Below are 6,000 nucleotides of genomic sequence, written 5' to 3'. Positions count from 1 at the left end.
AGGTCTGTTACATTTCTTCAATCTAGTTTTAATAATATAATGCTTCATGCCCACTCCCAGCTGGCCAAATCCTAATTACAACATCCCATAATTTCGGTAGTACAAAAGTATCTCACTTTATGTAGAAGTGCTTTGCCACGCTACTGTCCGCTGATGTCTTTCTCATTTATACCTTCTTCATGTTGTTCTGTGCTTAAATGCCTGCTCTTTCTAATGCCTGGCTTTGCTGATCACAAAGGTTAGATTCTTTGCAAGTGTCATCGGCTCTGAAGAGCTAGCTGATAGTGTTTGAAATTTTGACAAAAATAAAAAAAATGGGAAAAGTATTTTGCCATCTTTTCTCCACTTTGCAACTAGCTGAGCTTCTATAGCTAAAGAAACCGACCTCTGTACAGTCAGCTGTGCGCACGGATGTTTTAACTGAGTCTTTTAACCTTGTTTTCTATATTTAGTTTGGGATCTCTCAATGGAAGGGCACAGCTGGCCTTATATAAGGTATTTCTGTTAAAGTCTATAGTTTATTAAACGGAAACGTAAAGGGTCTCAAGTCTCTAAATGTTTGCTGTGCTAGTGCCCCTGTGATTAGCTAACTGCTGCTCTCTTGCTCCTTTTTAAAAGGCAGAGCCACAGCATTTAGCAGCTCAGAAGGGTGTAATCCCTAGCAATCCTTTAACAACGCAAATGGGAAAGCGCCTGGTAAATGTTTCTCTATTTTTTCAGAAGTTGCTCTCCTCCAGATGTTTGGTTTTCTGGCTCCTCCTATGGATGGCAGCCTGATGCTCTTTTTCAGCATTTGAGAACAGCCCTGAGAAGAGCTGCATTTTTGCCTTGGAGGGACTGTTATTTACATGGAAAAACTGTTCTGAGTATTGTACTTGTTCCTAGTCTTCTTCCCACAGAATCAGGCAACGAAGTCACACTGGAAAAGCAATGTGCATTTCTCTTAACTGTTCCTCTCAGTGTCTTACTCCACACAACATCAGGTCAAATCACTGTTTAACTACAAAAGTGTTAAATTTGCAAATGTTTGGGCACTTTACTGTTTTGATTTAAAAAAAAAAAAAAAGCACTAGCACATATTCTGACCTGTATGAGAGAGCATCCACTTGCTGACAGCGGAAGACCTGCCTGAGTGTGAACAAGTAAAGCTCCAAGTGACAGGGAATCTGCAGGTTGGACTTGCACGTCCTTGCAGCTGACTACAACAAACTGCTGGAGAGCTGATGTGCATGGCATGGCATTGAACGCAGAATGTTTGATCCACATCTGTTCCCAGATGGGTGCTGAGTGGCACTGTCTGAGTGTCAATGTTTTGCCTAACAGATAAATGCAAACCTTAAGAGTGCTGCAACAGCAGTCACAGCACAAAGACGTGGTGCAGCAAAGACAGAGGGTCACAACACCTCCAGAAGTTCTGATTTGGTCTCTCACGGGGAAAATTGACATTTTGTGGATCTAAGGGCCCTCACTGACTGCCCTGTTTGCTTCAGGATCCAGTTTGAAATTGTACTGCTTGTTTTTCAAACCACACCCTCACTCCTTGGACTTCTTTCCAGTTTGTCTCCCAGAAACAGTGGAGCCTTCCCCTTTCCTCCCGCCTGTCCCTTCCCTCTCTGTCCAACAGGCTCCTCACTGCTGAGTCAAGAACTGTCTCCTCTTATCGTCTCCCATCCAGAACTGACTCCTTGTAGATGTCCGGCAGTCATTCTCCATTTTACTGCAAAATTCCATTCAAATAATGTTCTTTTCCCCTGGAATTCAATTCTCCTTTTCCCATCTGTTCTTCTTATTGAACACATAACTCTGGGTCATACAAAGCACTTGGAGGCTCTGGATGGATTTTTCTTCTGTGGTTTTTGTAAGTCATTGCACAAGCTCCTGAGAGCAGACTTGTTAAAATTGTAGATGTAATGTTTTTGAAGAAATTATTTGAAATTTAAAGATTCTGTTGCAGAGTTGCTTAATATGTAACTGTTTAGTGTTTAAATTCCCTCTACTTCATTCTCTGGCAAGAGTGTCATTGTACACACTTAGCATTTAAAGGAAATCCTCTATTATGGTGGATTTAACTCCTGACATGCTCTTGATAAAGGTCACTTTATGAATTCAGTTTGGTATGTGAAGCCCCATCCTGTATTCGCTGTGCATGGAAAGCTCTGCTGGAGGTGGTAGATTCTGATGGCATTTAATGTCAAAATGAACAGAAGTGTCTAGAGGCAGTAGCAGCGCGGGCTGGAAGTCTTTAGATTCCCTACGGAGCTAATGCCATGATGATACATAATTTATTTGTAACTTGCAAACAATATGCCTGTCTTTCCTCCCAGAAGCATTTCCTTTTAAAGAAGCCATTTCTGTCTGTCTTTGTGCACTGCGCTGACATTCATGCTCTCTGTGCATTCATATAGTCGTTTGCTTCTTCTCTGGACACTTGTGTTCTCCAGGGTTTGCAGAACAGATGCTGAATTACTTGCACAGCAGTATATTAGCTGAAATTGCAACTCCTCCAGCCCAGCCTTGTAAAAACAGAGGTCTACTGGTCAGTGACGCAAAGCCAAATAAAGGGCATGGGAGTCAAAGTCTGCCTTCAAAATCATGACAGATGGGTCAGGGCTGCTTGCTACGTCACATTTTTTAGAAGCTGAATTCCTCCAGAGTGTTTTCTCTGGCAGCTCATCCATCAAGTAGATAGAGAGTGAACGTGTTCTTTGAAAATACAACTAATGGAAAGAAATGAGATAGCTAATATAAATCAAATGTGCATCTATTGCTAATTTCACTAGTTCTGGAATGACAGAAACCAAGCTACACTTGTCAATAGACCAAGTAAAATCTTAGCCTGAATGGCCTGAGTGGTTAAATACCATTTAGGAGCATAACTATTAAGTGTGCATAAATAGGATACGAGAATAAAAAGGCTGGAAAGGACCTCGAAAGGTCTTCTGGTTATTACCTCTGTCCTACAGCAAGACTGAACGAGCCAATGTTTTCTAGTTGCAGATTAATAGGGTGATTTGGGAAATGCTGAATATATTGACTGTTACGGCCTTTTAGCTTTTTCCTTTGAAATAGACCCTTGACAGGGAAACCTCAGTGTTCATTTTCTTAACATTATTATATTATCCAGGAAATAGAATAAAGCCAAGAAAAGCAGAAACCCTGTTCCATTTTAAAGTACAGTAGTAAACTATGCAGATGGTATAAACAGACTTTTTAATTTTCTATAGAGCCTTTACAATATATTTCCCCTTCTCCTAATCCTGGAGAGAAGCACTCTCTAAATTCATAAGCTATGAATTCCCCTCATTCCCAGAAGGAAACAAGTCTTCTATGACTATGCTTTCCCTATGTTTGCCTGTTTCCTTTTCCCCACCATAGTAAGTTTTGAGATCATTGGCCAAATTCAGCCATATGTGATGGAGAGGAATAAACTCAAAGATACTAGATTTCTGCAAGTTTCGTGAAAATAGGCAGCCAGAGAGTGGAGAGAGACTTTCATCTAGAAGAAATGTTTGAAGTGGGAGTTCAGCCTTACTGGCAAATCTATGAAGCAGTCAACCCAAATAATGGAAAAAAAATAATCTTTGACTAAGGTCTGCACCTTCCTGAATTAGTTTTATTGTTTATGAAATATTGTTGTTCCCTTTCTTTATGCCCAGATTCCTGCTTTTGTATGAATCTGTACCTTTGTCTGCATTAACGTTAAATATACGTTCAGAAATCCCCTCCTGAAAACAACATTATTTCCTGAACTATGCTCTCCACTTCAAAAACAGGTTTGTATAGACCATGTAATGCTATTTTATGTAACACAAAGGCCCTGGGGTTTTTCTATAAGCTTGTAGGATTTCAGGAAGCTGAAGATAAAAGTCACCCTTATTTTCTTACTCACTCTTGGCTTTCTCTGTCTTGAATTGTTTGTGGGACAGGTTTTAATGGAAGTTCTCTGCATTTCATAGTTCTTAATGACATATATAACCCGAACGTAACAGACCGGCTTTTCTGGAACTTCAGTCTTAACTAGAATTTTCAAGACACAAACCCGACACAAAGATGTTTCCCAGAGAGGTTCAACAACAATTCATGTTTGCTACCTTTTAGATTTTTGAGAAAATAACGAGCAAGACGGCTGAGCTAGAATAAAATGTAGGTAAGCACAGACGTACATGCCGAAAGTCCTCATAATGAAATGCCTAAATTACCTTTAAAAAGAATTCTTACCAGTGCTAGCAGAAGCAATATATAAGCACTTTTCCTGCTCTGTCACTAGAATGAATTTAGAAGACAAGATTAAGACAGCTGTGCCCCTATATGCCAGTGCTTTAAGTGTAACTGATACTACTTGTATGAGGGATGTTAAATAAAGGGAGAAAAACCTCTCGTGCAGAGGAAGCCTTAACATACACCAGAGGGAATTTACAATCCTAGATTTTTAGAGTATAGTTAATCTTTTTAGAAAGACCTTCCTGAATTTAAAGAGTATTTGGACTTCCTGCTTTTCTAAAGGCTCGAGAGGTGCCCTTGCAACATAAAAAAGTGACATTAATTTTTAGCAAACTGTGCTGTTCCATATATGTAGAGTATGTTTAGCAAACACAAAAATGAAAGGGGAAGCATACAAAGCATACAAAGTGCTAGTTATACCATTTATTTAGCATTTTGTGGTCACATTTCTTTGCAGATTTTTGGTCCTTATCATGGAAAAATGTGATCTAATAAAGTAATTATTTCAAAAAGAATGTGTGGAGGTCCAGGTATGCAGTAGCTTTTAGTTGCCTCCCTCTTTCTGCACCACGCAATACTGCATCCAGGAAGCAAAGGAATGATTTCTAGTCCCGGTGTCAGAGTTTTCACTCTTCCATCCTAGCTCTGCACAAGTCAATTGCTCTGACTCAACCAGAGTCTAGTGTGAACACATTTAAAATTCTGTATCGAGTAAGGCTATGTAGCCAGAGCACACCAGAAGTGAGTCGTCTTTACCGGTTTCTATCCATTTCCATTTCATGAAGACTGAGACATAACTTAAGAAAATAAGCAGCTTTTCTTTTGTTTCTTTGGCTATGCTGGAAGAGGAGAACTAAAGAATTCAAAAAAACAAGTTTAGTGGTAAGAAATAACCACTTTCATGGGCCCTCCCAAAGATCCTTAAATATCTGCATTTTTCTCTAGCTCAGAATGTGACTGAGACAGCACATGATGTGTTGCCTGATACAAGAACTATGTTCAGTTAATGCATACTGCCAACTTTGTGTCTGCAAACAGGAGCTTGATTTGCTACGTCTGGGCTGTGACTGATTGTACTCATTCACAAAGTGAGCGAACAAATGGCTGTATAAATGTCTGGTAGAATACAGGAACCCGCATTGAGCTTTTTGAACAATTATTCCAAACAAAGAATCATCAAATATAGGCCATAGGATTAAAACACAGCCTGAATCCATCCTCATTTGTAATATAAAGTTAAATATTTTGGAACAGTCTGTCCCTTCCTAGTCCACCCAGTCTTGTCAAAAAATGATGCAGCTGGATTTGCTGGTGATACCAAGATTCTGGTAAGCTCTCGGCATGGTCCCTCTGGTTAGTCAGGGCTTCCTGATTTGTTTCACTGGCATGTTACCTCCTCAGCTGTTGGGTTACAGAGCAACAAGGCAGCATTTATTATACTGCCTATCTCATCTCAGATATCACTTCCTTTCTGCTCATCTCCAGTCATAGTTACATGCAACATGCAGTATTATTTTCAGCTATATTTGGCTTGCATGTAATCCAGCTTTCCAGCTCCTTTCTGTATTATGTAAATGAAACAGCAGGGAGAGGAAGCCTTTTGTCCCCCTGTGCCAGGAGGATATACTGAACATCAACATGGACATGTTCCTGAAGACCTGTTTTTGGAAGTCTGCTCACAGATTTCATAATCCATCTGTTTTCTGTAGAATGCAGTTATTTAAAGCAACAAAGTTCACTTCAGAGACATTGTACAGTAGCTGCTGTTTATGTTGATAT

The sequence above is a fragment of the Phaethon aethereus genome (genome assembly GCF_964289735.1).
Source record: "Phaethon aethereus genome assembly, chromosome: 17".
Taxonomy (NCBI): domain Eukaryota; kingdom Metazoa; phylum Chordata; class Aves; order Phaethontiformes; family Phaethontidae; genus Phaethon; species Phaethon aethereus.
The sequence above is the reverse complement of the archived record's forward strand: the minus strand, read 5'-3'. Positions refer to the sequence as shown.